Genomic DNA, 16,596 nt, shown 5'->3' on the forward strand with positions numbered 1-16,596 from the left:
CCTTGTCAAAGGACTTCTGGAAATCTAAATAAATCACGTCCATTGGTTCTCCTTTGTCTAACTTCCTTGTTACCTCCTTAAAGAACTCTAACAGATTTGTCAGACACCACCTCCCTTTGACAAAGCTGTGCTGGCTCAGTCCTACTTTATCATGCAATTCCAAGTACTTTGCGATCTCATCTTTAATAACAGACTCTAAAATCTTACCAATGACCGAAGTCAGGCTAACCGGCCTATAATTTCCCATCTTCTGCCTTCCTCCCTTCTTCAACAGTAATGTTACATTAGCCACTTTCCAGTCCTCTGGGACCCTTCCTGCCTCCAGTGCTTCCTGAAAGATCATTACTAATGCCTCTACAATTTCCTCAGCTTTCTCTTTTAGGACCCTGGGGTGTAGTCCATCCAGTCCAGGTGACTTATCCACCTTCAGACCTTTCAGTTTTCCCAGAACCTTCTCCTTAGCAATGGTCACTGCACTCACCTCTGCCCCCTGGTTCTCCTGGAGCTCTGGCATCCCACTGGTGTCTTCCACCGTGAAAACTGATGCAAAGTAACTATTCAGTTTGTCTGCCCCCGCTAACGAGGTCGAGCAGCACTTTAGCAGCACTTGCTCAGCCAATCCCAGCCAGTTCGCAACAATGGCGCCCAGGACACCGGTCCCAAGATTCGGGGATGCAGAGCTGGGGAGCTCCTAGACCCAGTGGAGCCCAGGAGGGATGTCCAGTTCCCCCGAGGGTCCTGGAGGATCAGCCAGTGCTGCCTGGAATAAGGTGGCGGCTGCTGTGAGCTTAGGGAGTGTGCCCAGGAGGACTGGCCTAGTGCCAGAAAGCACCTACACCGGAAAGCACGAGTGAATAGACAGCAACGCACCTCCGTCATCTCCCCCCACCCACCCCAGAGACCTTTCTGACCCCAGTCGAACATTCATACCCCCAATTCTCCATGCGACCCCTAACCCTCCCTCGACCCCCTACCTTCAGACACACGCAACCCTTCCTTTATACCCCACCGCTCAACCACTGTGAATCACACGTATGGTTAACAATGCCCTCTCTCTGTCTCCTCAGGAAAAACTCTCCGCCAGGAGAGGGCCCAGACTGACGGTGGGGTGCCAGACTTAAGAATCCTCACCTCCTTCGAGCAACGTGTCCTGGAGGTGACTGGGGTGGCCAAGGACAGGGCGGTCACCCACACGGATGTTGGCCAGCGCCAAAGAGGTGAGGAACCACTGGGCTCCACCTGGAGGACCTGTCAAATGTAAGTTGTTATTGCCTTACTGACTCTCCCATCCCTCCCACTAACTACATGTCCGTTCTCCCGCAGATCCTGCAGCTGATGGCGCCGGCCCATTCCAGGTGGTCCCCTCTCCAGCCTCCCAGGAGACCACATCAGAGGGGAGCTCAGGGAAAGACACGATCGATGCGTCACAGCTGTCATCCCCACCGTCCATCAGCGCAGGTACAAGCACCTCGGTGGGACATGTTAGTGGACAGGCTTCTGGGGTACAATCTGGTGAGCACCACACAGCTGCTGATGCACATCAGGTGGAGGCAGGAACCCCCAGGCAAGACAGCTGTTGGAGGTCTGCTGGATCCCAGGACCCAGCTGGGTCCCAGCCTGATGCTGAGCCTGTGGAACAGGCTATCCCGGAGCTGATTGACATGTTAGGGTGCATTCAGGATATTCAGAGGGAAATGTCAGCGACACTCCAGCAGATCCATGGTCGATTGGAGGAGTCCCAGAAGCTACGGGCGCAGGAGATGTCGCTGGCAATGCATGGCGTCACACAGCCAGTGACGGCCATGGCTGAGGGTCTCAGCAGAATGTCTGCCTCGCTGGGGGATGTTACTCAGTACCAGGCTGACCTTGATGAAGTTCTGCAGGACAGCTCCGCTCTTAGGTGGAAATAGCCGAGGTGTTGCGGAGCTTGTCCCAGTTGCAGGTGGGCATTGCCAAGGCATGTCCCAGTCATTGAGGAGTATCGCCGAGGGTGTCGACACAATGCTGCAGTCCATGGGGAACCACCAGGGCTGACAGAGTCAGATGATGCAGGGGAAGCCGGGGCTCGAACCAGCTGCCTCACCGTCCCAAGGTGAACCCCAGGGCCCTATGGGCACCGAGTGGGAGGAGGGGGCACTGGGTGGCAACCTGAACCTGTCCCATGGAGAGGTGACGGTGGCCACCAGCTCACCCGAGTTCCATCCCTGTCATGGGGCGCATCTCACAGTCAGCCCCCGGAACGGGGCGGCACGGCTGTGCATGTGCCGCTGACAAGTGTGCCGGAGGCCTCCAGCCCCAGAGCCCCCAGAGGATGCCCGCCAAGGGCATCGAAGGCCATGGGACAAGATAAGCAGCTGGCTGCCTCCACCTCTGCTGTGCACCCTCAGACACACCTGGATATAGCTGGAGAGCTAGGAAGGCAAAGCACATCAAGGATCACTGAGGGCATTGTGGGAGGGGAAGAGGGTGGATGGGGTATGTAGGGGGTGAGGGGGAGATGGGGGAATGGAGGGAGCGGCACCATCAGGAGAGTGGGGAATTGTAAAATGCAACGCAATAAATACCCTTGTGCACAACCAGTATGATATCTCTCTCACTTTCTTCATCATTGCAGACCTCCCCCCTCTCTCTCGCCCCCCCCCCCCCCCTCCATCACCGGGCACACCGCGTGCAGCTGATTGGTGTGAGTGAGCACTTAGCAGGCAGACATGGGTCAGACTATGGCAAAGATTGAGGAGCACTGGCGCTGAGCTCTCTGTGGGTTATCATCGCCCCCTGCCCTGAACAGCAACCCACTGATGGTGCCAACACAGTCCTAGCACCCTGGAGTGATGTAACACATCCCCTGAGTGTTTGAGTGCTGGCTGCTGCGTTTGTGGTGTTGCCTTCCACAGTGTTCAGGCACAGTATCCTTGCATCACAGTTTGATTGGGATGCTGGGAAATGAGCCTACATGCTACATGGCCCACCTATCCACAGGAATCCACTTGGGTTTTATGAAGTGCTCACTTAATCATGGTTGCCAATTCCAGATTAGCAATAGCCTTCAGCCGCACGGCCAGAGGCTTCGGTAGTCAGTGGAGGTCATAGGTGGTCAATGGGGCAGACATAGAACATTACAGAACATAGAACATGGGGCAGCACGGTAGCATTGTGGATAGCACAATTGCTTCACAGCTCCAGGGTCCCAGGTTTGATTCCGGCTTGGGTCACTGTCTGTGCGGAGTCTGAACATCCTCCCCGTGTGTGCGTGGGTTTCCTCCGGGTGCTCCGGTTTCCTCCCACAGTCCAAAGATGTGCAGGTTAGGTGGATTGGCTATGATAAATTGCCCTTAGTGTCCAAAATTGCCCTTAGTGTTGGGTGGGGTTACTGGGTTATGGGGATAGGGTGGAGGTGTTGACCTTGGGTAGGATGCTCTTTCCACGATCCGGTGCAGACCCGATGGGCCGAATGGCCTCCTTCTGCACTGTAAATTCTATGATTCTATGATACAGCGCAGTTCAGGCCCTTCGGCCCATCGATCAGGGAACCGCTCCAGTATTGGAGAAAATCGAACCAAACGATTGGGACAAAGTCCAATCACTTGGGACCAGGTACAGGATCCGCCCCGAAAGGCGAGAAGCCCCTGGGGACTATAAGAGTTGAGCCCCAAGTTCAAATTGCTCTCTTCTTCACCTCTGCGTCCTGCCCGGGTCACCCAACAACACGGACCAACATTGACCGTGACCGGTGCAGTGACGACCGACAGACATAAGTCTTAATTCAACACTCGCTACGAGATGGGCGCTCCTAGCTACCAATCCGTGCCAACTTCGAACCCCGCAGACTCAGAACCCGAACGAAAGGTCATTTGTTCCCCTGACCTGGTGGGCCAGTCCGAAGGTAAGTATAGGCCTGTTAGTTGTAGAAGTAGCTTAGACGTAGAATTTGTGCACGAGTAGCGATTACTGTGTATAATAAATGTGCTTTGATTTAAATCTTACTTATCGGTGTATTGGGTTATTGATCATTACTCGGACTTGAACCTCGTGGCGGTATCATAATGATACCTGGCGACTCGAGAGCAAAGGTAATAAAACAGAGCAATTGAACCAAGGAGAAAATCAGCAACACTACTCTCTGAGTAAAGAACCTACCTCTGACATCTGTCCTATGTCTACCTCCCCTCAATTTAAAGCTATGTCCCCTCGTGCTGGACATCACCATCCGCGGAAAAAGGCTCTCACTGTCCACCCTATCCAATCCTCTGATCATCTTGTATGCCTCAATCCAAATGCGGCCGCACCAGAGTTTTGTACAGCTGCAACATGACCTCATGGCTCCGAAACTCAATCCCTCTACCAATAAAAGCGAACACACCGTATGCCTTCTTAACAACCCTCTCAACCTGGGTGGCAACTTTCAGGGATCTATGTACATGGACACCGAGATCTCTCTGCTCATCCACACTGCCAAGAATCTTTTACCATTAGCCCAGTATTCTGTCTTCCTGTTATTCCTTCCAAAATGAATCACCTCACACTTTTCTGCATTAAACTCCATTTGCCACCTCTCAGCCCAGCTCTGCAGCTTATCTATGTCCCTCTGTAACTTGTAACATCCTTCCGCACTGTCCACAACTCCACCGACTTTAGTGTCATCTGCAAATTTACTCACCCATCCTTCTACGCCCCCTCGAGGTCATTTATAAAAATGACAAACAGCAGTGGCCCCAAAACAGATCCTTGTGGTACACCACTAGTAACTGGACTCCAGTCTGAACATTTCCCATCAACCACCACCCTTTGTCTTCTTCCAGCTAGCCAATTTCTGATCCAAACTGCTAAATCACCCTGAATCCCATGCCCTCGTATTTTCTGCAGTAGCCTACCATGGGGAACCTTATCAAAAGCTTAACTGAAATCCATATACACCACATCAACGATACACCACGGTCACGGACAAGTGTTGCCCCCGGAATGGATACACGTGATCCAGGTGTTGGCATGGTGGTGCCGTGCGCAGTTGCCCCTTAGTTGCCCCCCCCAGCACCTCACCTCCACGCTCCCATGGCAGCCTACCCCTGTGGAAGGTCCTCCATCCCCAGCCAGGGATCACCTCCTCTCAGCTGAGGGTCCTCCACCCCCCACCGAGCACTAAGGTGGCAAGCCCAGCGCTCTTTGCATGTGAGTAAAGATGGCCACTCCCCTCCTCGGCTCCCCACAAAAGCCCTTCCGCCAGGTTCACGTTTTTAAAACGGTGTACTAATCGGCGCCAGCGTAACCACTTGCTGAGGAGGCTGATGGATGACAGGAGGCCGTTGGATATGGGGTTGCTCCCGTCAATTGTATGGAAATGGGGCTTAAGTGCTGATAATTGGTTTCTCGTCATGCTACGGCGAGATCCCCATTTTGCCTAGGGAGTGGGCCGGTTGCATCGCAAACTGTTTGACACCTGGCGCGGTTCTTGTTTTCGGCCTCTCCCGCTATTCACCAGACTAGTTTCGCTCCAGCGAGAGCGCAAAGAGGCCGGAGAATCGCACCCTCAGTTTGGGTGATTGCGATCTGGATCGTGCCCAACCACCGGGGAATCTCACCTTAATTCCTACCGGACACTATACTTGCGACACCTTTCCATGCCATATTTTTAAAAAAGCACATTCATTTGAATATTGTAACCAGAACTGTATTTCTAAATATTACAGCAATTACTGGAGTTCAAGTGAGTTACATTGTAAAGCAACACATTGGCAGTACACCTTAAGTTGAAACCATGAAAACAGTTACTTTGATTAGATGCCAAAAATTAATTAATAATTTCAAAACGCCTTGATTTATTGGCTAAATTTTCAATACATGGCTGATTGTCACATCACCACCACAGTTTCTGTTATTTATAGAAAACATGAGAAAGTGTTCAGATTGGCCTTCCTATTTCAAGACTCCAAAACAGCTTAAGTATTTTTTGTGAGACACAACAACACATTTTTTCATTTTCTCTTTGAGTGCTGAATTTTGAAAGGATAAGACGGTCAAGCTTTATGTATCACCTCGTTTGGAAGAAAAATGGCTAGTTCCTTTGGAAACATGCTACTGTCGATAAGAAGCATTTCCGTTAATATACTATGGAACAAACCTGACATTTTGTATCGTTGAAAATGTTTGAGCAAAGGCAATTAAAAATTCCATTGCTTCAAATTAACTGTTTTATACAGCAAAAGAAACAGGAAGGATATTTTGCACAAATCTTATGGAACACAAAAGCTAAAGTGCATTTCTGATGCAGAGATTCACCATGTTGGGTAGTTACAGACACAATCCCATATTTTCCTACCCAGTAAATTATACAGCTGGAAAATTGTGGGGATCATACCTGCAACTTATTCCTCTGTCCTCCTGGAAAAACTAGGTTCTGCACCAAAAATATGCATTGTAAAGTTAGCCCCAAGGTGGATTAGGATGAGCACAAACAAAATTAGTACCATGTACAACATAACCTTCACATTTATACAGTGCCTTTCATAACCTTGGAGCATCTCAAAGCATTAACCAGCCAATTAAGTATATTTGAAGAACAATTAATGAAGTAGGGCAATGTGGCAGCCAATTTGCAGACATATAAGAGATGATGTTCATATTCTCTTTTAATCTCCCTCCTTACATGAACAATAATTGGTTGTATTCAACTTAAATAATTAAGGCTATCTCACGTGATTGTTTCTCACACTGCTGCAATAACTCATACTATATACAGTGACATAACTCTGCACTCCCATGCAATTGAGAAAAAAATCATTCTACAATCATTATCTAGAAAGAGTGCCATTCCTTCATTGCTACAGATTTACCTTTTTTTCTGCTCCTTGTGTATCACTAAAAACATTTAAAATATTGGGTGACTCGTATTCAAGTGAGCTTCTAATGTTGCCAATTTGTCAATGGTAACCACTCGATATTAAGGTCTGATCAGATTTTGGAAATAAAATTTATTTTCAGCTGTCATATTAAGTACCCGATTCACTCCACCATCAATCCTACATCTTGGACATTTTAACTCCTACTTTGTTCATTTTGAGGGTATCCAAGTTGGCCCTGCTCCATTCATCTCTTTCAGACAAACTGTACATGCTTCTGTTCTGCTGCTTCCAGCTAGCCTCAGGGACTCTCGCTGCCATTCCACAATTCCATGCCTCCTTCTGGATTTGGCAACTGCCACCTATTAGCTTGAAAATTCCTCTTGTCCAGTACTGGGACCACATACAACTGCAATATACCCTCGTGAAAAAAAAATGTAATGGTTCCTTGTGGGTTGCCATGACATTGCTCTACAACCCATTAAGCTGCTTATAACAATGTCAGTGTTCATTCAAGCATCAGAATATAATGTTGGCTTTTAATGAAGTTGTACAGATTATATTTTTGAGTGAGCAAAGAAAGGAAGAAAATGTACAAAAGTTAGAATGTCATTGCAACAAAAAGGTAACATCAAATGTCTTTTTCAAAGTACATTTTACATCGAATACAGCTAATACATTGTACACAGGAGCTTTTCATTTGCGAATTCTAAGCTTCAATGAGTGAAGGTTTCTCAGGATTATTGTTTATGATATAAAGTAGAATATATTCTTCAATATTAATTATGGAATAGGCAGGAAAGTAAGTTGTCAAAAGGCGGTCAAAAAGTGTCTGCAAAGGGATATAGATAGGCTAATTTGCCAGATGGAGATAACATGGGAAAATGTGAACTTGTCCACTTTGGCAGGAAGAATAGAAAAGCAGTATACTATTTAAATGGAGAGATTGCAGAACTTGGTGATACAGAAAGATCTGAGCGTCCTTGTACATTAATCACAAAATGTTAGTCAGTGATTCGAAGATAAATAGAATATTGGTGCTTAAGGGGAATGGAATATATAAAAGTAGGGAAATATCACTGCAGCTTTACAGTACTTTGATGAGACCACGGGCGGAATTCTGCAGCCACTCCCACCCGGCGACAGGAGAATCCCGCCCGAGGTCAATGGACTTTTCCATTGTCCGCGTCTTGCCCGTGCCGATCTTGCGGCGGGCGGGGCGGAAGAATCCAGCCCCACATCTGGGGTACTGTGTACAGTTTTGGTCCCCTTATTTGAAAACGGATTTAATTACGTTCCAAGTAGTTCAGAGAGGGCAAACTTCACTCATTCCTGGAATGAAGGGTTCATAAAGAAAGGTTGAGCTTGTATCCTTTGGGCCTGAGTTTTTCACCTGTCAGGTGTGCACACTCAGCACGCCGGGAAGCACGTGTGAAACACACTTCCAGTCGTGATCAGCCCCAGAACATAATTTCACGCTGACTGCCCAATTAACGAACAGCGTGCGTGAAAGATGCACTGGGAAAGGCTCAATGCTGCAGATGAGAGCCCAAACTGGGAGGGCGTGGAGAAAAGCGGGAAGGCAGGCTGGCATTTTGCTTTGGGTCCCTCAGGGGAGCAGCCGCTATAGCACAGTCTCAGGCAGCTGCTGACTTGTAAGTAATAAAACTGCGATGAAAACTGTGATGAAAAATCTATGTGGAGTGTCCAGGCTGTAGTACATTCAGACACAAACCTCAGTCCCCAGGCACCTTCTTTAGTTTTATTTCAGCCCGAACAGTTCACCCCGTCCTGGATCAAGGTTGCAGCTAATACGCAATGGCCGACTAGCTAATTGACCCACCTACCAACCATTATATCGGATGGCCCACGTAAAATTGCACTCAATTGGTCCCTTAATCAGCTAAATTGCCTGCTTGATGGCTGGTGGGCGTGTTTGTAAATCATGCTCATCTGCCGACTGAAATATTGCGTGCTTACGTGATGACGTGGGGATGCGCAAATGGCAGGCGGGATTTTCCTGCTCTTCCCACATTCCCATGCTTTCCAGTGGCCGAAGCACCTTGCCATTGGCTGGTGGTGGGATCTTCCGGTCCTGCTGATGTCTACGGCTTTTTGTGTGATCCTGCCAGCGGGAAGGAAAATCTCACCCAATATCTTTTCACGCGATTTAACTCGCTGTTGGTGGCGTGCTCACCCGCCCAAGTAATGTAAAATTCTGGGGTTAGATTCTCCGTTTCTGAGAATAAGTGCTGATGCCGTGGTGAAAAGTGTGGACTTTTACGACAGCAAAAACGGGGCCACAGGTGCAGCGATTCGCCAACTCTAAAGGGGCTAGCACTGTCGGCAACTGAAACACCACCGTTTGCGAGCAAAACGATGCCGGATTCGCTGGTTCTGTGATTGCCGCACAACTGCAACCGCACTTAAGCGATTCATTCCCCCCACACACACTGTCGGAGCCAACAAGGCTGGAAGGAGAGCAGCGCCACAGTTCTGGTACGCCGAGCTGGAGACCCTCCTGGATAACATGGAGGAGAGGTTGGATGGTCCTGTATCCCGGCCGGGAGGAAGGCGCAAGGCATCGCCGTTCGCCGTGCCTGGGTGCAGGTGCAGTCAGCGCCATTGCCGAAGCCGCCCGGATTTCCATCCAGTGCAGGCAGAAATGGCACGACCTCCTCAGGACGGCCAAGGTGAGTAGGCAGCGCTGTGCCCATGGCACCAACCCCCCTACCCTCCCACACAAATGGAACACGGAACCCCCCTCCCCTGAGGAAGGCCAAACCTCTACCCTGCCCCACATGCCTGCACCATGCCAGCCACCATGGCTGGGTGCTGTGGCCAGTGAGGCCATCATCTACCCAACTCCTGGGCCGCATGCGCCAGACTGTCTAACAGTGTCGTTGTTTGTGATTATCCCCCCCGAGGAGAACGCCGCGCACAACCGCCGGGAGCGGGAGAAGACCGGAGGGGGACCACCAGACCTTCGTCCCCTCACCGTGCCCGAGCAGAGGGCACTGGATGTGGATAGCGGCCCTGAGGAAAGGGAGGTCGCCGATGCGGAGGTCGGCGGCGGGCGAGGAAGCGAGACCCCCTGCCCAGTGCGGATCCTCATGACATATGTGTCCCCCTGCCACCCCCCTCACCCTCTCACCCCCCACCCCCCCATACCTCCCTCACCCCCCCACACCCCTCTCACGCCTCACGCCCGTCCGGCTGTCTAACCATACATGCCGTCTTGTGTCTTACAGGACCTGCCGGAGAGGGACCGGGTCCATCCAGGGCGCCCCACTCCAGCCAGTGCCAGAGCCGGTGCCCCCTGGATGACAGAGCACTGACGGGGAGAGCAGCCTGAACACCAGCCCTCTGCCCAAGACCCAGAGTTTGAGTCAGAGGAGGTCACAGACTTTCCCTCACAGTTGACTCCAACATCCTGCACCATCTCAGAGACTTTCACCTTGGTTGGGCAAACAAGTGAAGAGGCTCCTGGGACACTATCTGGTGCGCACCACACAGTCGCTCCGGTACAGCAGGTAGAGGTGGGAGCTGACGAGGGGCAGACAGTCGGAGGGCAGCGCGGCCCCATGAACCAGCTGCCGCCCAGACGGGTCCCGAGCTCCTGGAACATCCAGTTCCACCAACAGTGCAGATGCAGGCAGGAACCAGGGACTACAGGAGGGGATGACGGCCGGCGTCCAGCACCTGCGGGCACAGGTGGAGGACTCCATCTGCGTGCAGGAGCAGGGGATGGTGCCGGTCATGTGTGCCACCTAGGCCGAAACTGCACAGGTGCCTCCGCGGTGGAGGCAAAGGGGGCAGCATTGTCGGATATGGGTCAGCGTGTCCAAGGCCTGGGGCACTCTGTGCAGGCGGGGGACAAGGCCCAGGACAAGGCTGCCCTCTCACAGGCAACCATATGCTGAGCCACCTGGAGATTGCAGCGGTGTTCCTCAGCATGGCCCAGTCACAGCAGGCCATTGCTGAGAGCATCGGCGGCATTGGCCAGGCGCAGGCCGGCGTGGCGCAGACACGGAAGGAGGTGATCCAGTCCCAGACGGACGTGGCCCACACGCTGGCTGATGTGGCCCACACCCTGAGGGATGCGGCCCACTCACTGGCTGATGTGACACAGACCCTTGGTGTGGTGGCACAGTCGCAGCGTGATGTGGTGCAGTCCCAGATGGAGATGGGCCACTCCCTGTGTTCCATGGCCGCGAATGTGCAGAACCTTGTTGATACCAGAGAGGGCCTCCAGGACTGGCAGCGCCAGGATGGTGGGGGGGCCTCAGGGGATGGCTCTCCTCGCACCCCCGTCCCATGGAGTAGCCCGGGGCCATTGGGCACCCCGAGGGAGGCGGAGGTGCTGGGGCCCGTGCCGGTGACTCCCGCAGGAGAGGTGCAGAAACACCGCAGCACCTCGGGCTCCCCCCCCTCCTGTCCCTGTTGCATCTGGTAGGAAGCGGGCAGAACACCACCCAGGACGCCTGAGCTGCAGCCGCACCCATCCAGGCTGAGCCGCCCCAAGAGACACATGCCAACGGGGACCTTCGTCGCAGGAAAGGGGTCACAGCAGGCCGCCTCCACTCCTGCTGTACCGTCTGGGGAACCACCTAGGTGTAGTGTTCGGGCCTGTAAGGCCAGAAAGTTAGACACCCGTTAGGTTGGCACAGGTGCAGGGCACAGTTTAGTTATAGGGGCTAGGGCACAGACTGTATATACCTCCTCACAATAAATACCTGTTAACACCGTTGCAACCTGCCTCTGTGCTTTGTCTGATGGGTGTGTGTGTGGGATGGTGAGTGCTGGGCACTGGTAGTGGGGATGGGGGGGACAGATGAAGGCTCCATGGGTGGACCGTGCTCCCCCTCCTCCCCTCGACCATCCACAGCACCCCCTCCTCAGCGATTCGACAGCACCATGTCATGGACTGGCCAGCTCGGATGCAGGGATCACCCAGGTGGAAGGTGCTACTGTGGGCATGAGTCAGACATTGTTCACTTCAGCCATTATCACAGCGGTCTACATCCCACCCCAGGCAGAAGTGAGGAAGGTGCTGGACGAACTGTACACAGCTATAAACAATTACGAAACAGAACACCAGGAGGCCTTGTTCATCGTGGCCGGGGACTTCAACAAGGCCAACCTCAAGAGTGTACCGCCAAAATTCGACTGGACCATCTCCTATCCCATCAGGGACGATAACACTCTTGACCACTGCTACTCGAAAACCAAGGGTGCCTATCATTCCATCCCCCGACCGCACCTTGGAAAATCAGACCATGAGATGGTGCTCCTTCTCCCGGCATACAAGCAGAAACTCATGTGGGAGAATCCAGCAAAGAAGGTCGTGCAGTGCTGGTCCGAGGAAACAGAAGAGCTCCTACATGACTGCTTGGAGACAGTGGACTGGTCCATATTTAAGAACCCAGCGACCAACTTAAATGAGTGTGCCACCACCGTCACAGACGTCATCAGCATTTGTGTGGACAACTGCGTCCCCAACCGAAAACCATGGCTCAATTGCCTGATTGACTCCCTACTGAAGGACAGGTCTGAGGCGTTCAAGTCAGGTGACCCTGACCTATACAAGAAATCCAGGTACGTCCTCCGAAAAGCCATCCTGGATGCCAAGAGAGAATATCAGACCAAGCTAGAGACACAGACTAGCGTTACAGACTCTTGGCGGTTGTGGCAAGGCCTAAACAACATATCGGGCTACAAAGCAAAGCCGAGCAGCAACTCCGGCAGCAGCGCAACCCTCTCCGATGAACTCAATAAATGTTATGCTCAGTTCGAGCAGGAAAATGACGTTCCACTGTCGAGTGCCCCAGCAGCCCATAACACACCATGCCCACCATCACAGCTTCCAAAGTCAGATCGGCCTTCCTGAAAGTGAACCCTCGGAAGGCGACGGGACCGGACGGGATCCCTGGTCGTGCACTCAGAGCCTGCGCGAACCAGCTGGCAGATGTGTTCGCGGACATCTTTAACCTGTTCCTACTCAGCTCTGAGATCCCCACCTGCTTCTAGAAGACCACCGTGATACCGGTGCCAAAGAAGAATCAGGCAATGTACCTCAATGACTACTGTCCGGTGGCCCTAACATCAGTCATAATGAAATGCTTCAAGAGGTTGGTCATGAAGCGCATCAACTCCATACTCCCAGAACGCCTTGATCCACTGCAATTCGCAGCCCGCCGAACCGGTCCACAGCAGAAGACATCTCCCTGGCCCTACACTCATCCACAGAGCATCTCGACAACAAGGACTCTGACATCAGACTCCTATTAATTGGCTACTGATCTGCCTTCAACCCATAATCCCAGCCAATCTCAGATCAAACCTCCAAAACCTAGGACTTGGCTCCTCACTCTGCAACTGGATCCTCAACTTTCTGACCCACAGACCAAAGAATAAACAACACCTCCTCTACAATAGTCCTCAATACCAGGGCCCTGCAAGGTTGCGTACTTAGCCCCCTACTATACTCCCTGTACACACACGACTGCGTGGCAAAATTTGGCTCCGACTCCAACTACTAGTTTGTTGATGGCACGACCATAGTGGGCTGGATCTCAAATAACAACGAGTTCGAATACAGGAGGGAGATAGAGAACCTAGTGGAGTGGTGCAACGACAACAATCTATTCCTCAATGCCAGCAAAATTAAAGAGCTGGTCATTGACTTCAGGAAGCAAAGTACTGTAGTCAGCATCAACGGAGCCAAGGTAGATATGGTTAACAGCTTCAAATTCCTGGGGGTGCACATCACCAAAAATCTGTCCTGGTCCACCCATGTTGACGCTACCACCAAGAATGCACAACAGCATCTACACTTCCTCAGGAAACCAAGGAAATTTGGCATGTCCACATTAACTCTTACCAACTTTTACAGATGTATCACAGAAAGCATCCTATCTGGCTGCATCACAGCCTGGCATGGCAACTGCTCGGCCCAAGACCGCAAGAAACCTCAGAGAGTCGTGAACACAGCCCAGTCCATCACACAAACCTGCCTCCCATCCACTGGCTCCATCTACACCTCCCACTGCCTGGGGAAAGCGGGCAGCATATTCAAAGACCCCTCCCACCCGGCTTACTCACTCTTCCAACTTCTTCCATCGGGCAGGAGATACAGAAGTCTGAGAACACGCACGAACAGACTCAAAAACAGCTTCTTCCCCACTGTCACCAGACTCCTAAACGACCCTCTTATGGACTGACCTGATTAATACTACACCCCTGTACGCTTCACCCGATGCCGGTGTCCATGTATTTACTTTGTGTACCTTGTGTTGCCCTATTATGTATTTTGTTTTTATTTGATTTTCTTTTCATGTACTTAATGATCTGTTTGAGCTGCTTGCAGAAAAATACTTTTCACTGTTCCTCGGTACATGTGACAATAAACAAATCCAAATCCAAATCCATTGTCAAACAATGTGGAGCACAGAGCTCATCGCAGAGCGGGTTGTCATCATCCTCCATCCCATGGACCAGGCCCACTTTCACTGCCAACCCAGTACCCCCAGCTTGTAGCACATGAAGGGGGTGTGCATGCAGGTGGTTTGGTGGTGCATGAGGAAAGAGTCTTTGGTGGTGTGGAAGGTGAGTGAGTGTGGGATGGTGGTGTCCATGCTCCTGGTCAGCAACGCCACCCCCCTAGTCGGTAAAACGTGCCTCGACGAGGGAATCGCGTGCGCGCTGGCCCTCCCGTGCCTGACCAGGCCCCATGTCCCGCTCATTGTCCTGCTCCACATCATCCTACTCGTCTGACGAGGCATGCTCTTCCTCCTCATCCTCCTCCAGCACATAGCCCCTCTGCTGGGCTATATTGTGGAGGACGCAGCTGACCACTACGATGTGGGCGACTCTCATAGCCTCGTATTGGAGCGCCCATCCAGCGTGGTCTTGGCACCTGAGGCGCATCTTCAGGACCCCAAAGCACCTCTCGACAACACCCCTGGTCGCTGTATGGGCATTATTGTAGCAGGTCTCCACGTCCGTCTGTGGCCTCCATATAGGCATCATCATCCACAACTGCAACAGGTAGCACCTGTCGCCCAGCAGCCAGCGACTGCCCAGGCGGTCCACAGGGTACTGGATGTAACACTCTGCCTGGGCATACAGGGCGTCAGTGATGACACAGATGCACTAACTTCCTTGTTATCCCCCCCCAAGAACACTAACAGATTTGTCAGACATGACCTCCCTTTGACAAAGCCATGCTCAGTCCTATTTTAGCATGCACTTCCAATTACTCCGCGATCTCATCTTTAATAATGGACTCTAAAATCTTACCAATGACCGAAGTCAGGCGAACCAGCCTGTAATTTCTCATCTTCTGCCTCCCTCCCTTCTTAAACAGCAGTTTTACATTAGCCACTTTCCAGTCCTCTGGGACCCTTCCTGCCACCAGTTATTCCGGAAAGATCATCACCAATGCCTCCACAATTTCCTCAGCTATATCTTTTAGGACCCTGGGGTGTAGACCATCCGGTCCAGGTAACCTAACCACCTTCAGACATTTTCAGTTTCCCCAGAACCTTTTCCTTAGTGATGGTCACTGCACTCACCTCAGCCCCCTCATTCTCCTGGAGCTCTGGCATCCGACTGGTGTCTTCCACTGTGAAGACTGATGCAAAGTAACTATTCAGTTCGTCTACGTTTTTTTCCAGTGGTCCAATGTCTATTTTTGCCTCGCTTACCTTTTATGTATTGAAAGAAACTTTTATATTACTAGCTAACTTGCACTCCTGGCCTCCAACGCGTACAGGAGCCTCCCCAGGTCAACACCCCCGAATCTTTGGGCTGGTCTCCTCGGCGCCATTGTTGCGAGCTGGAAGGGGTTGGCTGAGCAAGTGCAGCTCGATGTTGTTAGCGGGGGGCTGGTGAATCAGCTTGCGAGCCGGCATTCGGGGCAAGAAACCAGTGAGGCCTCGTTAAGTGGACCAATTAATGTTGAATAGTGTTGCTGGCCTCGCTGGGCCGAGCGCCGGGAAACACGTGGCAATTTCCGCTTGCTTCAGCACTTGGAAATATTTCCAGAGAATCGCTCCCAAGGACTCAGTTTAATGTCTCATCCTAAATATAGCCACCCTTGTAGCACTCCCTCTGTACTGTAGTAGAGTGTCAGATTTGATTTTTGTGCTCAAGTCCTGGAGTGGTTCTTGAACCCAGAACCTTCTAACACAGCGACGAGAGTGCCACTCACTAGACCACTGCCAACACTAACAATATTAGATTGGGTGCTTTTTATGAAATGCATGCACGGTAACCTTCAGATTGTTTATGTTTTCCACAAGTGACCAGAAATATTATTTAGGTGATACTTCAGCATTGTAGGATCAACAGGGGAATATCCAGAGCTCACTGCAAGCATCATTCCACAGCAAAGCATATACGTCGGGGCTGAAATTCCTCTTGTAACAAATACATGTCCTTTGTTCTCCATAATTAATGACCGACTGGCAGAGTTGCAGAAACACTGCCTTTAAAATGAGATTTGAGCATAGCATTTCCTTGTCAATTCTTGAGGTCAAAAAATACATTTTCCATTATTTGCTTAAAAAAATAACAATTACCAGACCCTTAATATAGTGAAAACTTAAAAATAAATGAATGTTAGGAAATGATGAATTATAAAAGGAAGGCTTGCATTTGTGTAGCATCTTTCACAACCATGGGATTCCCAAAGTACTTTACAGCCAATAAAAAACTTCTGAAATGTAGCCGTTGTTGTAATGTACGATTTTAGAAAACA

At 51.1% G+C, this 16,596-nt stretch overlaps 1 protein-coding gene across 2 annotated transcripts in view; it reads right to left on the minus strand.

Annotated features, from left to right (window-relative positions):
* galnt13 (polypeptide N-acetylgalactosaminyltransferase 13) overlaps positions 1–16,596 on the minus strand; it is a 777,028-nt gene that overhangs the window by 14,505 nt on the left and 745,927 nt on the right. The gene's annotated exons all lie outside the window — the stretch shown is intronic.

This window comes from Scyliorhinus torazame, chromosome 2, assembly GCF_047496885.1.
Source record: "Scyliorhinus torazame isolate Kashiwa2021f chromosome 2, sScyTor2.1, whole genome shotgun sequence".
NCBI lineage: Eukaryota > Metazoa > Chordata > Chondrichthyes > Carcharhiniformes > Scyliorhinidae > Scyliorhinus > Scyliorhinus torazame.